The sequence below is a fragment of the Electrophorus electricus genome, chromosome 16 (assembly GCF_041902795.1).
Source record: "Electrophorus electricus isolate QZ-2024a chromosome 16, ASM4190279v1, whole genome shotgun sequence".
Lineage (NCBI taxonomy): Eukaryota > Metazoa > Chordata > Actinopteri > Gymnotiformes > Gymnotidae > Electrophorus > Electrophorus electricus.
This window is the reverse complement of record NC_137512.1, coordinates 24,648,789-24,668,094: the sequence shown is the minus strand read 5'-3', so window position 1 is coordinate 24,668,094 and position 19,306 is coordinate 24,648,789. Positions and strand designations below refer to the sequence as shown.

The 19,306-nt window shown below is 41.9% G+C and overlaps 1 protein-coding gene and 3 long non-coding RNA genes across 7 annotated transcripts in view; 1 reads left to right on the top strand and 3 right to left on the bottom strand.

Annotated features, from left to right (window-relative positions):
- LOC145651641 (C-C motif chemokine 13-like) overlaps window positions 1-19,306 on the bottom strand; it is a 73,557-nt gene that overhangs the window by 26,868 nt on the left and 27,383 nt on the right. The gene's annotated exons all lie outside the window — the stretch shown is intronic.
- LOC145651716 (uncharacterized) lies at window positions 8,604-9,513 on the bottom strand. The gene is made up of 3 exons (XR_014117649.1): window positions 9,354-9,513; window positions 9,031-9,145; window positions 8,604-8,858 (listed from the first exon to the last, which is right to left on the bottom strand). It is a non-coding gene; the product is annotated as an uncharacterized LOC145651716 (long non-coding RNA).
- Window positions 10,435-11,865, top strand: LOC145651676 (uncharacterized). Its single transcript, XR_014117499.1, has 3 exons — window positions 10,435-10,584; window positions 11,389-11,449; window positions 11,714-11,865. It is a non-coding gene; the product is annotated as an uncharacterized LOC145651676 (long non-coding RNA).
- LOC145651624 (uncharacterized) lies at window positions 15,697-17,943 on the bottom strand. 2 transcript variants are annotated; one of them, XR_014117372.1, is made up of 3 exons: window positions 17,147-17,943; window positions 16,492-16,940; window positions 15,697-16,301 (listed from the first exon to the last, which is right to left on the bottom strand). It is a non-coding gene; the product is annotated as an uncharacterized LOC145651624 (long non-coding RNA). The 2 variants fall into 2 exon arrangements; XR_014117373.1 differs by having other exon boundaries at window positions 17,161-17,943.

Here is a 19,306-nt window from a genome sequence, read left to right as displayed (position 1 = left end):
TTGTTAATAAATGTGTCACTTCATCGAGGGAGTCTGTGCGTCCTGCTCCACGCCCATCGGCACTCGGGCCGGCAGACACGTTACAAAGAGCAAGAAAAGAGAACACATCACCCCGATTCACCCCAACTCACCCCAAGAGAAAAGAACACATCATCCCAATTCACCCCAAAAAAAGAGAACACATCACCCCAATTCTCAAGTCCTTACACCAACTAACAGTATACAACAGAATTGACTTTAGCTATTGTGCTGTTTATAAATTGATCCTGTGGTTTTAAATATAAAAAAAACATGCTTAATTCTCCAGTCGTTTGGCTCAGATTAAACACTGTTCCCTCAAATTCTGTAGTATTGCACATTTAACTTTTAAATGCTATTGTGTAATTTTATCTTTTCTTTCTTAATTCTTTCTTTCTTTTCTCAACACTTTATTTTTAATTCAAGTTTATGTACTTTATATCTTAATAAGCTTTGTTATTTTTCTGTCTGTGTGAAGCACTTTGAACTGCTGTGTATGAAAAAGCCTATTCAAATAAACTTGCCTTGCCTTTAAACACTGAATGTCAGATTATGATCAAATGTCAAAGACTGAAATTCCAGTCATATTCAGTGAATACACTGTTTGGAGGCTGAACCCAGTCTACGAGCAGACTGTGATATGGCTGTGGACCCCCAGCTACAATCAGATGTGTGAACAGGTCTGAGAAGCTGAATGTGTTAGAGATGTGAACTGCATGGAATAAGGAAGTATAACAGTGTTCCACTTGATGCGGTCTCAGTTCCTGTGTGTGTGAGGGAGATCTTGACCAAGCATGCCTTTACTGTAATAATGATATTCTTACCCAGTTGCTATTTTCGTGGACAGTAATGAAAGTACTTGTACTGATGTGGGTAGGAGGAGGAACATGAACATGAGATGTGACATTTAGATTCTACTTTTACACAGGGACTTCCAGACCCACTGTGTGCGTCTCAGTGGCCATCTATGATTTTAGAGATGAACATTATTTCACCACCACATAAAGCGGGTACTTCACACAACCACTAACTAAATACAACTGACACAACACTCACTTTTGGCTACAGATGTAAATCAAAGTTGATCCATCATGTACGCATGGAACATCATATTAAATTAATAAAAAGAATGTTTGTAGGCAGAAAGGTTTAAGCACTGAATTAGAAATATTGATAACATAAAACCTAAGTGGTAAAAGCCTGGAGTTGAGGAGGTTCTTCACTGTGTCGCGGACCGCTCCCAGTCCCACTGGTCACGTGGTATGGCCCGCTGTGTGATGTGGGAGTTTGTTTGTGACCACACCCATGTTAGCACACCGGCACCAGCTTCTGTGTCTAATGTCTGCATGTATTTAAACCATTGCAGGAGAGTGCAGAGTTGTCGGTCTTTGTTCATGTTCATGTTGGACTACGTGTTCATGTCACGGTAGTATCGTATGTTATGTTTGTAACCTGTTGTCCGTGTTCACCTACCTGGTATTGTGTGAGTGCCGATATGTTGGTCCTTCATGTGTGTATAATAAATATGTATTATATGTCTGTCTATGTCACGCTTGTGTGTCCCACTCCTCACCCTGCAGAACTCGGGCCGTTACACACTGGAAATAATAGTGTCACACTTCAACCTGTGTGATATTGTATTTTAATTTGCGTAATATTTTAAAAATGTATGATTTGAATATAATGTAGGCGTTTTCAACAACTGTTATGTAAAAAAGGAGGGGCGATTATCACACACAGAAAACTATTTAAAAGTTTGGGCTCTTTGTGATTTCTTCAGTCATTCTCTTGGGGAAGCCTCAGACCTAAACCTGCAATAAAGAAAAGTACCAGCTCTTCTCTTCAACTAATTCTCTGGTTTGTGTCTTCATTCTTTTTGTCTGTGTGTGTGGCTTAGAAATTATAGTACTGGCAAATCCAAGAATTTGTCCACCACAATATGATCATACAATAGAATTAATAGACTGTGGACCCAGTCTTGATCACTTACAGTTTGTTGTGTCCTGTGGGACTTTAACAGTGCAGTTGTTCAATCTTACAGAAGCACAAAACTTCATGAGCTGCTCATTGTTCTCGTCAGCTGAACATCAGAAAACTTATTTGTTTTTTCAAAACCACAACTGATTTTACTTGTTTGTAGATATCAAATGTTATTATTTACACAAGTGAGTTATAAACAAATAAACCTACTTTGAGGAATCAGAACGATTTTGAAGACCTAAATTAAGCCTTGAAATGACAACAATACCTGCAGTGTTTGATGTCTGCCAATGAAATAGTTCATAAATCTGCAGTGCAAGTGTGTACAGATTTACTGTGTTTCAAAATCACGTTGGTCAGACCCTCTTTTCAACATATTGGTCAGACACTACTTTCAACAATGGATTTATAATAAGAACCCAGAGGAGGGTTCAGATGTGACAAGCTCCTCTAAACCACCCTAACAGAGAAACTATGTAAGGAATTGTTAATACAAGTAAACGGAGAAAAAGAAGTCTATTCTTTCTGTTCACTGTGAGTGTGTGTGTGTGTGTGTGTGTGTGCTGAGGTGTAATTGTCTGGTCCTCTGCAGTTTGATAGACACCATGAGGAATCTTTGTAACGCGGTGGCCCGAGTGCCGCAGGGCGTGGAGCAGGACACACAGACTTCCTCGACATGGACGAACATTTAATTGAAACACAAAGACAATGGCACTCACATGTATTATAAACAATGAACGCAACACAGTTAACACTGAAGAAACACGATGAACAAGGATACATTTAACAACAGCAAGAACAACATTTAACATTCACATTATCACGCTACATTAACACATTACGTCAACAATAACCGACAACACTGCGCACAATGACAAGAGATTAAATACACAAAGACTAACAAAATACAGGTGTGTGCAGGTGTGGCTATGAAGAGGATCCTCCCACTGCAGGTGGCGGGCCAAACCACGGGACTCGCGGGAGGCCAGCGACACAAAAATACAAGACAAATACCTTCAGCACATTTTCATTACCGAAATGCATTTTTCCTGCAGCATAATAATACAAACAGTTCACTTCAACCACGTCCTTTTGAGACAGTTTCAGTTTTTGAAATACATTGTTGTGTTTTCCATAGTTCACACTAGCGTATTCTGTTGTGTAAGCAGAGACATTGTTCAAATCCAGACCAGCCTGATCTAGCTTGGACAGTAGCTGATTGATTACGATTTCAGGAGTTTCACTGCTATTACTATAAAAGTCCAGCAGCAGCTATGTAACACACTTCTTAAAATATCAGAGAACAAGTGGAAAAAACATGCTGTGTCTCTTAATGTAGTCCTTATGCACAGTGGCACATAGATTTTGCTTTGATTTTCCCACAGGTCACACCTTAGGCAACAGAGGAGTCGATATAAATCTCTCTGTCATATCTAATGCCACAGTCCACACCTCTGTAAGTGTGTCAGTTTTGGATAAACTGCAGTGTTTAAATGACTTACTTTATCCTGCATGAATTGAAGACTTTGTTCAGTTCAAACGTCAACATTATCTGCTCATCAGGTTAAGCCATGGAATCCAGTTGCACACATCTGTAGCATTACCACTGGTCTTTATGATTATCTCTTATTGGAGGATAATTGTGACAAAGCTAGTTATCTATATATACAAGAACATGCATCCCTTGATCAATTTTTATGCTTTGCTGAAAGTAAGTATGTTGAGTTCAAAGGTTTTTGTAGTGAAAAAAATGGTATTGAGACTTAAAGGAAAACTTCCCTGCAACCTCTCCACTTCTATAATCACCAGCAATGGCTTCCTCTTTAATTGGATAGAAGGTGTGACCATTAAAGTTGTTGGCTTTGCCAGGAATATGCATCATGGTGAGTTATAGAGTAATGTCAAAGCCATATGTGCTAAACTCATGGCTCAAGCTATTCACATGCATTAGTGTATGAATGTATAACAAAAAGTATGTGTTACTCAGAGATTAAAGTCTTTCTGGTTAAAAGAACATCATTTGATATAGCAATAAAAATCCCACAACTCTACTGTGTTGTGTATTCAGAAGAACTGAAAAAGCTGGAAAATGACTGACAAGAATGATGAAACATGGAACACAAATATTTTGGACTAATAATTTTTGCAGATTGCCTGACCCTTTGCCTGAATTCTGCCTGACCTTCTGCCTGACCCTGTGCCTGACCTTCTGCCTGATCTTCTACCTGACCCTGTGCCTGACCTTCTGCCTGACCCTGTGCCTGACCTTCTACCTGACCTTCTGCCTGATCTTCTACCTGACTCTGTGCCTGACCTTCTGCCTGATCTTCTACCTGACCCTGTGCCTGACCTTCTGCCTGACCCTGTGCCTGATCTTCTACCTGACCCTGTGCCTGACCTTCTGTCTGACCCTGTGCCTGACCTTCTACCTGACCTTCTGCCTGATCTCTACCTGACCCTGTGCCTGACCTTCTGCCTGACCCTGTGCCTGACCTTCTGCCTAACCCTGTTCCTGACCTTCTGCCTGACCTTCTGCCTGATCTTCTGCCTGACCTTCTGCCTGACCCTGTGCCTGACCTTCTGCCTGACCTTCTGCGTGACCTTCTGCTTGATATTCTGCCTGATCCTATGCCTGACCCTGTGCCTGACCTTCTGCCTAACCCTGTGCCTGACCCTCTGCCTGACCTTCTGCATTACCCAATTTCAAGTTCAAGTTCAAGTTCAAGTTCAAGTTTATTTGTCACATACATAGTCATACACAGTACAACACGCAGTGAAATGGTGGAGAGTGCTCTGTCCAAACTGAGGAAGAGAACCAGGGGTGCATAGAGAAAAAAATATATATACAGATAAATATATATTCTATGTATGTACAAAAATATATTAACAATGTATGTACAATATATGTATATTATGATTATATACACAATGTACAATGTATATGGTTGAGTATATATGTACACAATCTACAGAATGTACAGATCCATTGTATAGTACCATATCTACAGTTGTTGTAACAGGTTAATTGAGTATAAATCTAAATCTATATATACAGATGTACAGATATACAGTCATGTTACGTGGTGGTGGTCCCCACAGTTTATCAGTTTCCCTGATTCAGGGCCCGAATGGCCTGTGGGAAGAAGCTCTTCTTCAGCCTCTCTGTCTTGGCCTTCAGGGAGCGGAAGCGCCTCCCTGACCTCAACAGAGAGAAGAGTCTATTGTTGGGATGGGTGGGGTCCTTCACAATTTTCCTGGCCTTGGTTTGGCAACGCTTGTAGTAGGTGGTCTGCAGGTCAGGAAGTTCCGAGTGAGTGATGCGCTCTGCTGAACGCACTACCCTTTGGAGTGCTTGTCTGTCCTGCTTGGTGCTACCCTGTGCCTGACCTTCTGCCTGACCTTCTGCCTGATCTTCTACCTGACCCTGTGCCTGACCCTCTGCCTGACCTTCTGCATGACCCTGTGCTTGACCTTCTACCTGACCCTGTGCCTGACCCGCTGCCTGACCTTTTACCTGACCCTCTGCCTGACTCTCTGCCTGACCTTCTGCCTGAGCCTGTGCCTGACCTTCTACCTGATCTTCTGGCTGACCCTCTGGCTGACCCTCTGCCTGACCTTCTGCCTGACCCTGTTCCTGAACTTCTGCCCCTGCCCCGCTACCTGCAGTCACAGTCACTTCTCTGTTACATGTGAGTTCCACCGTTAATGTCTCTGTTATATAGAGGAGTGGCATTTATGTGTAATAATTAAAAGTAAATTAACAATACGATTTTAAATTGGAAACAGCACTTATGTCTTGCTCATTTAATTACCATCGATTAAAAAGTATGATAACATAAATTGACTGTAGGAAAATGTAATTGGATAGAAAATGTGATTCCACTTGATTTGATTCCCTTCAGCTGCCTGGAAATGTTCCATTATCCTTTTCTGAAACAAAAATGGAAATAAATATTACACAAAATGATATATGATAATAATTATTTTTATTCATATTGTTTATTATTTGCAGACATATATAGTTGTTGTCTATATTTTCAGATATAAATAATACAGCTTACAAAAAGGCATATTTTGCCTGTTTTGTCAGGAGTAACGTATAGAGCTAGAATTAAGCTGTCATGGATCATCACTTAAACTTTATAATTAGGTCCCTGCTATATTCACTCCATGAAATTCCCCTTAAAATAGGCCTACCTGACTTTCTGTGAGATGTAGGAAGATAAAAAAGATCAGAGACGCGTCTTAATTGGATGGTGCGGAGTTTAATGCCAGACCACATAGCAGTTTTTCTGTTGCTGTGGGGAAAAGTCAAATGAGAACATTGAGCTTGGATCTCCTAAAAGTAACGTGCAAGTTTCACCTACAGTAGTTCTCCTTTTGATTTCTGATGTGGATTTTGTGGGCACTGTATGCTCCTGGATGGGGCTCTACTGTGGTTAGCCAGACCTCCTCTAGTCCCTGCATGGGGGAGACTACTGGCCTCAGAGGGAGCCCAGAAGAGTCCCTGCCAGCTGCTGTTCCACTGTCTCCTGTCTCCAGTGCTGCCACAGAAACATGGCCACCCTGCACCACCTGCAGCCACAAGAGTTCCTGGACCCACCTGCGGCTTTTGCGGCTCTCCCGGTCCACTTTGATGACCCCCCATCCTGCGGACACCCTGACCCACCTGTCACAACTGTCACCTTCAACGGCCCATTGCCCTGTCGGCTCCTGGACTAAGCTGTGAAACTTGGGACCTTTACACGCTTTTGTTGCTGTTTTCGTCCTCCTGCTCCAGTCATGGCTCCTGTCGTGGCTCCTCCCCCTACACCTGTCGTGGCTCCTCCCCCTACACCTGTCCTGGTTCCTCCCCCTACACCTGTCCTTGTTCCTGGCCCTGCACCTGTCTCTGTCCCCAGTCTCCAGTCCTGAGAAATTATTTTACTCAAACCATCATAAACTTGTGGTTCTGAAAAGTGTGTAAACAATCTTTTCATTTGTTTAGGAATACAGAATAAAGAAATAATCCAGAAATGTCTACATAAATGTTCGATATGATGAAATGTCTTTAACCTAAAGCAGGAAGATTATATATATACACATTAAAATGTATCATTTTTTGATAAACATATAAAATTACTTATACATTACTGTCACTCCTTCAGCGCCAATCCACATCTGGTGGACTACATTACCCAGAATCCCCCTGTTCTATCCAAAGCCCCTGAATATTAGCTGCACTTGTGTCTTGTTTGTTCCTTCATCTTTATGAGTTCCCTTCCATGTTGTCCTGTTTGCCAGCCAAATGTTTCCTATGTCCTATAATTCAGTTTATCTGGTTAGTTTTCTACTTCTGCCTGTTTCTTCCGATCTTATTGTCTACTCTCACATTGATTTGTTTGCCTGGATTATTGTTTGCACTGTGACCAGCCCTTGCCTGTTTAACAATGCTGTGTTTGGACTACCCTTTGTTATTACATTACATACATCTAAACTGCAAGTTACTCTGTCTCCTAAGCTAACAGTTATATGTTAAAATAACTTATTGTCACAGGACTCTCCCCCTCCCACAAGTCACATGGTATGGCCTGCCGCATGCAGGTGGGGTTCATGCTTGTTTGTAGCCACACCCCCGTCATGGCATGCACCTGTACGGGGTTTATCATTTAATGTTTGTCAGTCTATTTAAACCCCGTTAGTGCGTGCCTCACTGTTGGTCATTGTTTATTAGCGTCTGAGTATAATCTTAGTATCCATGTGTGTCTAGCCTGTGTTAATGTTGCAGTCATTATCATTAGCGTTGTGTGTCTATGTTCATTGTCAATGTTATGTGAGTGCTACCATTGTCTTTACGTTTTATGTCATGAAATGTTTCGCAAAGTTGAGGGAGTCTGTGCGTCCTGTTCCACGCCCTGCGGCACTCGGGCAAACGTCACACTTATATTAGTTCCAGCTACATATTGGAATTAAATCCCTGAATAGAATTCAAATGACCTTTACTTTAAAAAATGCATCATTTCGTCCTCTAGAATTCTGTCCTCTCGTCCCACTGCACCTTGTGAATGTTTCTGTATGTATAGCCTGGAGTGTGTGTGCTTACAGTGGGGTAATAAAGATCCAGCACTCCTGAATGGGTCCTCTACTACAAAGAAGTCAAAACCTCTACTACAAAGAAGTCAAGATACCAGAATTCTGCAGCACACACAACATGTGTAGAAGGAGCATGTTGATGTCACAGTTCAATAAAACAAAATCGGATTTCAGGGCACAACTGAAATACTCTACAATTTCTTGTGCTGAATTATACTTCCCGGAGCAAAAATTGATTTGGTGTAGTGTTTAGATTGGCCATACTGTGCAGATGCTTCATCAGGTGGAAAAAGAAAAAGAAAGAAACAAAAGACTTTTCTGTCTTATTCCCCATTGTTGCCAGGGGTTTGACCTGGAAGCACTCTTGACACTATCCTGTCTATGTTCACATGAAGATATGTTTTGATAGAGTCGCTCTGGACAGAATTTGTATACCAAATTCTGTAAATGTAAGTGAATGTTTCTTATTAACATATTACTTTACAAGATTAAAAATATTAAAGAACCTAAGAGTATAAAAAACACATAACATATTGAATTTAAATAATTTTATTTAAAAAAAAAATTATATAGCAATAATGGAATGGTAAAAAAAAAAAAATGCACAAAAACACAAAGTTTGTTTCAGTGTGGTATTGGCTTAATAACTTCACACACAGAGCATTGTGGGAGTTGTAGTTGTAGTTTTTGCTGTGGTATTGCGGCGAGTGTCCACAGCAGCGACATGGCTGCTGACCCACACAGCATCTGGATTCACACAGAACTTTTTTCCAGCTACAGTTTTAAATCTGCAGGAGAGGATAAAATATAATTAAAAGAAAATTAGAAAACAACATTCTGACAAAGTTGAAAAACAACATAGTGCTGAAGTCTAACAAGATTAACAATCAAGTGTCCACAATCAATCTGCCCACATATTATCAATCTGTCAATATTAGAAGTTAAATCATTACTACTCACATAATGCCTTTAACTTCACAATCACTGTCTGTATGTGTGTAGGACACCACCTTCTTCAGAGGGATCTTCCCATAAGTCACACTGGGACAGCAGTTAGGGGTATGTCCATGTGGAGCTGTAGGAGTCACAAACAAGCAGCTCACATCATGATCCCAGCACACAGTAAACAAATGACTGACCAATTTTTCCTGGTTTGGTAGTGTAATTTCCTCCCTCTCTTTGTGTGAATGTGGGTTCAGTAATCAGTCCCATAGTCCTGCTTTGGTGATGATGCTCTCTCCTACACTAACAGTAATGCAGCTGAGTAAATTCAGGAGACTCACCACTAGAGACCAGCTGGAGAGAACAGAGCAGCAGCACAAACAGCAGAGCACACAGGTTCCTCATTCTAGCAGAATGGCTGATTTCACACACAGACAGTCACAGCTGTAGAAAGTGCAGTGTCCTCTGCTGTGGAATAGAGATCAGTGTGTGTAGAATCAATGTTCTGATCCCTGTTATATAGGGAGAGAGAGGGCTGTTCTCCAAATTAGCATCCACTGTAACTGAGTTTCTAAGTATCAACTTAGTTCAGAAAGTCTTCTGATTTCTTCCTCTTTTTAAAAACTTTCTCACATCCTCCATATTATTTCTTAAAGTGAAGAAAAAACCTGAAAGACCAAAGTCTCAGTTTCCCCCCAGTTTCAGGGATTTAGTAATATTTGATTAGGACTTTGGTTAGAATTCTGTTTATTGCTGTAGATACTAGCCCTTCCTACCGTCCCTGTCTCAAGTTGTTGTTTCATTTTCTGCGTTCCTGTTCCAGTCCCTGTTTTGGTTGTTGCTGTTTTCATTAGTTATCGCCTGTCTCTAGTTAAGTCCTTATTACCCTACGTAAGTAAACCCTGCGTTTTTTCCTGTGTGTTTGCTGGTCATTGTAAATCTAGTTGTTTGTTTTAGCCTCCGTGTGTAATTCCTAGTTGTTTGTGTTTCCTATCCTTACAATCGCACCACGCTACAATACTGTATTAATGCTTCACATAAAATACAGAACATTGTACTTTGGTTGTTGTGTCTGTGTAGTTGGCCTACACTCCCGATAAAGGGCCCTGTTCTAGATGTTGCCAAACCTGCTACTAACATAGTACAAGAGCACATGATTTACTATGAAGGAAACTCTCCTCAGATGGCTGTTTAACTACAGGACAAATAGAAAGGAAAACCTTTACAACATGTTTTCAGTAAATTAGACTTTAGTCTCTAGTGTTCAAGTGGTCTAAGGTAGTTTGCAAACTAGCAGTTTGTTCCCAGCAGGTGAAACACAGGCTGTCACTGGCTCTATCCAGCAGTGGACCCAATACTGCAGGAGTCAGTCGAACCAGGGTCAAAAACGTGAATATATCACACCTACCGAAGATCTACAGCTAGTACCCCAGAAGTGACCCGGTCCTACTGTAGTGAGTCTGAAGGACTTGTGTTGGAGTGCACCACACTCCAGCCAATCTCCATTGCCATCATGCAATGTGAGCATGATGCTGGGACATGTGCACTGACAAAATCTGAATGAAAGCAAACGTAAGCTCACTTCCTACAGACGTCAGTGGAATTTAGCAGAAATCAAAGCAGAACAACACGTTTTTTATAGAGTTCTGAATGGGGAAATATCCACTTAAGAGGACATTTCTGATGCATGGAAAGTTCAAGAAGAATAAACCCTGCAAGGGTTTTAAAATCTTTCCTACAGCCCTCTTTCACTGCCACAGTAGTAGACATTCAAATATAATGTGATTATTTGGTTGATTCCTCTCAACCCCACACTGTTGGCTTTCACCAGTGATAAACACAAAAACAGTCGATGTTTAAATCAATAGTGAATTAATTATTCATATAAATCTGATCTAGGATAATAGCAGGTTGGACTAAATCTAACCATGTAAATCGCCCTCTATCTGGAATCCTGTGTGTGTATGAAAATTTGTGTGTGTGTGTTTGTGTGTGTGTGTGTGTGTGTGTGCTATAAGAGCTGCTACATTCCCTAAACCTGATATAACACAGCCCAAAGTTCTTGCATTTATGAAGCTTTCTTGCTTAGAGCTACACCTAGAGGCAAAAAACAATGAAACTAAAAAAATAGTTTTTCTATTGGGGAGCAAGTCATAATGTCATATTTTGAACTCTTCTAGTTTTTCTAAAAAAAAAGTGATTAGTTGTAAAGCATCCTTGAGTTTGAGAAAGGCGCTATATAAAGGCAACTAATAATAATAATAATAATAATAATAATTTTCATATAATGCACAAACATATATGTCCATATCCCCCCACTACGATGATCATCATTATCATCATAAGTATCTTTGTTTCTCCAAATGGATATTTTAGATTTCCCGGTGTTTACCTGGTATCCAAAAAGATGACTTGGCAGAGGAACTGGTGAAATTGGGTAAAGTGCATGTTTACAGAAACTGTGCAGTCATCAATGGGTCAATGGGCACAGAATGCATTAGAAAAAAAGAGAGTAATTATAAGAATGAGAAAAGAGGAAGAGCAACTATCTGACGTTCAGGGACACTGTGACCCAGCTGTGACCCATGTTTAAAAAAATGAAGACAATATCTTTAGCAATATAAATATTTCAACACATCATAAAACTAGCACAAATAACTAAAAATAGGGGAAAACTAACTTTTTTCCTTTCGTCTCACAGACAAGAAGAAGGATTTGGGGAAAAGTAAATAAAAGAGCACGAAAACAGAAGAAGTCTTTCTGGATTACTTGACTTGTAATCGGAAGGTTGCTGGTTCAAGCCCCGCCACTGTGGGGACCCTGAGCAAGGCCCTTAACCCTCAAGTTGTACTCATAATTGTAAGTCACTTTGGATAAAACCATCAGCTAATTGCCATAAATGTTAATGTACGGTGATACTTAGAAACTCAGTTACAGTGGATGCTAATTTGGAGAACAGCCCTCTCTCTCCCTATATAACAGGGATCAGAACACTGATTCTACACACACTGATCTCTATTCCACAGCAGAGGACACTGCACTTACTACAGCTGTGACTGTCTGTGTGTGAAATCAGCCATTCTGCTAGAATGAGGAACCTGTGTGCTCTGCTGTTTGTGCTGCTGCTCTGTTCTCTCCAGCTGGTCTCTAGTGGTGAGTCTCCTGAATTTACTCAGCTGCATTACTGTTAGTGTAGGAGAGAGCATCATCACTAAAGCAGGACTGTGGGACTGATTACTGAACCCACATTCACACAAAGAGAGGGAGGAAATTACACTACCAAACCAGGAAAAATGGGTCAGTCATTTGTTTACTGTGTGCTGGGATCATGATGTGAGCTGCTTGTTTGTGACTCCTACAGCTCCACATGGACATACCCCTGACTGCTGTCCCAGTGTGACTTATGGGAAGATCCCTCTGAAGAAGGTGGTGTCCTACACACATACAGACAGTGACTGTGCCAATAAAGCCATTATGTGAGTGGTAATGATTTAACTTCAAACACTGACATGATCATTTGAGGACAAATGTACACTTAATTGTTAATCTTGTTAAACTTCAGCACTGCGTTGTGTTTGTACTCAGAATGATGATTGTTAACTTCTTCTCAGTTTATTATATATATATATATATATATATATATATATATATATATATATATATATATATATATTAATGTAATTTGGACCATTTCTTTATTGTAATAAAAATATTTTCATTTAAAATTGTCTTTGTTCTGAGTTATTTCAGGCTTATGTTATTAATCCTCAATAACACACGATAAAGCAAGACATCATCTGAACAAGCATCTATAAATCTTTCTGCCCAGTATATTTATGGACATATTAGAGGTTTTTTAAATGAAGTTTTTTGCTTAGTGTTTTAGTTTCAAAGCATAAAAATAAAATGCATAAAAACCCACCAAAGATAGACAGTGCATGAGAAAAAATCTTTTAGCATCTTTCTGGCTGATAATTTTGAAGTAAATATACTCTCACATCAAAAGTAGAAGTCCTGGGAGTTCTTACAGTTGTTCTGTTATGTTGATGAAAAATTGGACACCTGCGTTGAGTCTGTTATCTCAACTCAGCTGTAAAAGACCAAAACTGCTACTGTGTCCCAACCTCCACACAAAATGCAGAATTAGTCTGAAAATGAATCAAAGCAAAATCCAAAAATATAAATCCTATAATGAAGGAAAGAGCCTGTAAAAATACTTAAGCACAGATATTAAATATGACTGTAGATTTTACCCAGAATATATAGATCTAACATGAGCTTCTCACAGTGATGTAGGATGCTGTTGTATTCATTTTGTCCACAGTACATCACACAAACACTAGGCATTGTTTGACAAAGAAAATTCACACAGGACGTTTAACTCAACAAGTGCTCCATGAGTTTCTTCTTGGTGCCCTTATTTTCATATACATGGATAATTATATATACTTGTTTCACTTTGGCCAGATCATCCACGAACACGGTTTTAGTTTTCATTGCTTACACCCACGTCACCACTAATTATTCTGCTGTAGTATCATCTTGGGAAATTTATATGCATATATCTATTGCCTTTTCTTTTCTAAAGTGTTCTTTTCTTTTCTAAAGTGTTCTTTTCTAAAGTTATTGTCTATTTCTTTTGAAAAATATATTTTTCATCAGAAATTGCTGACTGAAAATCATACTCAGGTATTTTATGGCTTGGTGCCATTTATGTAATCTTTCCTGGCATTTCTCCTGCTCTGGGTTGGGTAGGGAGTCTGGGGAGCTGTTTGTGTCTCAGTTTATTTTGGCTTGATTGTCATGGTATGGCCCCTCCCCCCTCAAATGTGTGTGTGTGTGTGTGTCTGTGTGTGTGTATCTGTTGTGTGTGTGCATGTGTCTGTGTGTCTGTGTGTGTGTATCTGTTGTGTGTGTGTGTGTGTGTGCATGTGTCTGTGTGTCTGTATATGTGTGTGTGTGTGTGTGTGGATCTGTTGTGTGTGTGTGTGTGTGTGTGTGTCTGTGTGTCTGTATGTGTGTGTGTCTGTGTGTGTCTGTGTGTGTCTGTGTGTTTGCACGTCTGTATTGCCACGCCCTCTTGTGTTTTGCACCTGATCCTTGTTGTGTGTAATTGTCCTGAGAGTGTTTACAAGTCTCGTGTCGTATCGTCAAAGTTGTCAGTGTTTGACCCACGTAATGTGTTTATGTGTGTGTGTGTGTTGAGTCTTGCTTGTTACTTTGATATTAAAACATATGTTCTGTTTAACATGCCTCATCCCCACATCCTCCTTAACCCGTTAAACATCACATTGAATCCCAGGGGGAAATTGACATACTGCAGTAGCTCAATGTACAAAAAAGGCAACAGTGCAGAAATGCAGATAAAACATAATGTAATAACAACTAAGATACAAAGATATAGTATGTACGTCTTATGCAAGTGTAAGAATGGTAAGGTGTCCGATCGTTCCGATCATTCACTGTTGACAGTCTAACAGGTAAAGTGACAGTGCAATACAAGCATTCAGTTAGATGTGTATATAAGATTGTGCAGTGAATGCAGAAGAGAATGACAATAGAGTGGATATTAATAATAAGCACGATTCTAGTACTCCATACTACTCAGTAGTGTCCCGACACAAGAAGAAGTATTGTACAGTGTGAATGCAGTTGGTACGAATGATCTCCTGTACCACTCTTTACTACAGCGGAGCTGATGACTCTGTGACTAAAAGCGCTCCGCTGTCTGGCCAGTAGATTATGGAGAGGGTGTGAAGAATTATCCAGGATAGCCTTAAGTTTATTAACTGTCCTCCTTTTAACCACCACCTCAAAACTGTCCAGAGAGCAGCCCAGGACTGAGCCAGCCTTCTTGATCAGCATGTTGAGCTTGTTTGTGTCTCCTTCTCTGATGCTACCTCCCCAACACACAGCTGCATAGAAGATAGACTGGTAGAACATTGTCAGCATCTTGCTGCACACATTAAAGGAAGTGAGTTTCCTCAAAAAGTAACGTCTACTCATCCCCTTCCTGTACACAGCTTCTGAATTGTCCTTCCAGTCCAGTTCATTGTCAGCATCTTGCTGCACACATTAAAGGAACTGACTTCCCTCAAAAAGTAAAGTGACACCAAGGTATTTGGACGTTACCGCCTGCTCAACATCTTGATCCTTGATGGTAATAGGACTGGTTGTTGTCCTCCTCCTCCTGAATCAACCACCATTTCCTTGGTCTTGTCCACATTGAGGAGCAGATGGTTCCTCTCACACCACTCTGCAAAACTGTTAACCACATTTCTGTATTCTCCCTCCTGACCATGCTTGATACATCCTACCACTGCAGAATCCTAAGAAAACCTCTGAAAATGGCATAGGTCAGACCTGCACTGGAAGCGAGTAGTATGCAGGGTGAATAGGAAAGGTGAGAGTAAAGTTCCCTGTGGTGCTCCAATGTTACTGACCAAGACTTCAGATCAGCTTGCTCCCAGCTGCACATACTGGGGTCTGTCAGACAGGTAGTCCTTGTCCCAGGTGGTCATGGACACATCCACCTGCATTCTCCCCATCTCCCCCAACCTGAGAGGTTGGATGGTGTTGAATGCATCTGAGAAATTAAAAAAGTGAGTCTTACAGTAGTGTTATTCTGATCCAAATGTGCGTGTGCCTTCTGCAGTAGGTAGATAATAGCATCATTCATTTACATTTTACATTTACAGCATTTAGCAGACGCTCTTATCCAGAGCGACTTACAAAAGTGCTTTGTCATTTACTCATAGACTATATCCAAGTGCAGTACAGTAGGTTAGAATTAAACATACCAATGAACTAGAATACTGTAGAATACAGGGATGAATGCTGATACCTAGAAGTGCAAATACATCAGGTCTATCTTAAACAATGATAAGTGCTATAAACAATAAGTGCTAGAGTTTGTTAAACAACATAAACAATGCCCTACAATAAGTACTAAGTTAGTCAGTCAATAGATGGGTCTTCAGTCTGCATTTGAAGACTGCAAGGGACTCTGCTGTCCAGACAGCAAGCTGGAGTTCATTGCACCATCTTATAGCTTTGTAGGCAAGCATCAAGGTTTTAAATCTGATGCGTGCAGCTACAGGGAGCCAATGAAGGGAGCACAGCAGTGGAGTAACATTTGTGAACTTCTGAAGATTGAAGACCAGTCGTGCTGCTGCATTCTGGACAAGTTATAGAGGTTTGATGGCTCTTAGAGGAAGACAAGCAAATACCGAGCTGTAGTAGTCTAGATTTGAGATCACAAGAGACTGCACAGGCACCTGGGTAGCTTCCTGTGAGAGAAAGGGTCAAATCCTTCGTATGTTACAAAGGAGGAATCTGCAAGACCGGGTTAGAATAGAAACATGAGTTGAGAATGACAACCGGTTGTACAAAGTTACGCCAGGCTACGGGCAGCTTTGGATGCTGATACCAGGGAGTTCTCAAAGGAAACAGTGAGGTCATGGTAAGGGTTGGGAGTACCTGGGATGAACAGAAGCTCAGTTTTATTGGGGTTGAGCTTCAAGTGGTGGGCTGTCATCCATGACGCGATGTCAGTCAAGCATGCTAAGATACGTCTGGAGACCTGCATGTCAGAGGGTGGAAAAGAAAGAAATAATTGAGTGTCATCAGCATAGCAGTGGTAGGAGAAACCATGAGAAGATATTGCATCACCAAGAGTACGAGTATACAAAGAGAAGACAAGGGGGCCCGATACTGAGCCTTGTGGAACACTGATTCATACAGCACCTCCCAGTCTGTAGTCTCAAAGCAAACCTGCAGAGCCTCCTTTGCCTCTGGTGACCACCTCCTTATCGACTTCTTTGTCACAGGTTGTCTTAAGTTCAAGTTCAAGTTTGGTTTATTTGTCACATATATAGTCATATACAGTATAACTCGCACTGAAATGGTTTGAGAGGGCTCTGTCCAAACTGAGGAGAAAAAAACAGGGGTGTATAGGGAAATATATATATATATATATACAAAATATATTAACAATGTATGTACAATATATGTATAATATGTTTATATAAACAATGTACAATGTATATATTAATATGTATAAATGTATGTACACAATGTACAGTTGCAGCTTACAATTGAATATTTACAGTTACATGGTGGTGGTGGTACCCACAGTTTATCAGTTACCCTGATTCAGGGCCCGAATGGCCTGTGGGAAGAAGCTCCTCTTCAGTATCTCTGTCTTGGTCATCAGGGAGCGAAAGCGCTTCCCTGACCTCAACAGAGAGAAGAGCCTATTTTTGGGATGGGTGGGGTCCTTCACAATCCTCCTGGCCTTGGTCTGGCACCGCTTGTAGTAGATGGTCTGCAGGTCAGGAAGTTCCGTATGAGTGATGCGCTCTGCTGAACGCACCACCCTTCGGAGTGCTTGTCTGTCCTGCTTGGTGCTGTTCCCAAACCAGACTGTGATGTTCCCCATGAGGATGCTCTCGATAGTGCAGGTGTAGACGTTCCGCAGTACCTTGAAGGGCAGTCTGAAGTCTCTTAGGCATCTGAGGTGGTAAAGACGCTGACAAGCCTTGTTTGCCAGGGAGTTGGTGTGGCGGGACCAGAACAGATCCTGCGAGATGTGAACACCAAGGTACCTGAAACAATCTACTCTCCACCGTGGTTCCACTGACCCTCACAGGTTGTTAGTGCCGCTCCTGCTTCTTGCTGCAATCCACGAGCAGATCCTTTGTCTTGCTGATGTTTAAGAGGAGATTATTTTCCTGGCACCAGTTTTCCAGGTGTTTAATCTTCTCCAGGTAGGCCCTCTCATCGTTGTCCGAGATCAGGCCCATGACGACGGTATCGTCAGCAAACTTGACAATGATGGTGGGGCTGGAAGTGGCTGTGCAGTTGTAGGTGTACAGTGAGTAGAGCAGGGGGCTTAGGACACAACCCTGAGGAGTTCCAGTGCTGAGGCTGAGGGTGGATGAGATACAGTTGCCCACCCGTACTGATTGTGGTCTGTCTGTTAGGAAGTTGGAGATCCAGTCGCACAGGGATGTATGCAGTCCTAGATCCTCCAACTTAGTAGTGATTAGGGAGGGGATGATGGTGTTAAATGCTGAACTGTAGTCTACAAACAGCATTTTAACATAATTACCGCAGTTGCGACATCAGTGGAGCGGTTGTGGCAGTATGCAAACTGCAGTGGGTCCATGGAGGCTGGCAGTGAAGATGTGATGAAATCTCTGACTAGCTTCTCAAAGCACTTCATCACGACTGATGTGAGGGCAACAGGGCGGTAGTCATTGAGGCCGGAGGGTCGAGGTTTCTTTGGGACGGGAACGATGGTGGAACGCTTGAAGCTGGCTGAGACAATACCGAACGTCAGGGAGAGATTAAAGATGTTGGTGAATACCGGGGCTAGCTGGTCTGTTCAGGCTTTGAGGACTCTCCCGCAGATACCGTCTGGTCCCGCCGCCTTCCTGGTATTCACTCTTTTGAACACTCTCCTCACGTCACTCTCCGTGATAAGAGGGCACTGTTCTATGGTTGACTCTGTGCATGCGCTGTTGGCTGCGCCGATAGCACCATTTGCGTTGTTAGCGTAAGCGCTGTTAGCATTAGTGCTGCTAGATGTAGCCTCGAAGTGAGCGAAGAATGTGTTCAGCTCGTTCGCCAGAGACTCATTCGCACTCATCAGTCCGGAGGGTGGGCTCCTGTAGTCCGTGATCGTCCGTAGTCCCTGCCACAGGGATCTAGAGCCACTCTGCTGGAACTGTGTCTCTAGTTTCTTCCCGTAGCGCTGCTTCGCCTCCCTCACAACCCTGCGCACTCCGTATGCCGCAGACTTGTACTCGTCCATGTTCCCGCTGAAGATCCCCACGTTGTAGGCAGCAGTGCGAGAGTTCAGAGTCTCGCGGATGGTTTTGTCCACCCAGGGCTTCTGGTTGGGAAACTTCTTGATGGTGGTTCTTGGAATCGTGTGGTCCACCAGTTTCCCAATAAACCCTACTACTGCCTCCGTAAACTCGCTGACATCATCAGTGCTGTGCTGGAACATGTCCCAGTCTGCGTCATCCAGAGCGTCCTGCAGAGTGGCCACCGATTGTTCTGTCCAGCGCATGACCTCCCTCTGAACCGGAGTTTCCCGTTTCAGCCTTTGTTTATATTTTGGTAGGAGGAAGATGGCGGCGTGGTCCGACTTACCAAACGGTGGATGAGCTAGTGCCTTGTAGCTGTCCTTGTATGGGGTGTAGCAGTGGTCAAGTGTCCTATTTCCCCTGGTGGGGAAGGTTATGTGCTGGTAAAGGTTGGGCACTGCACGCTTAAGGTTAGCGCT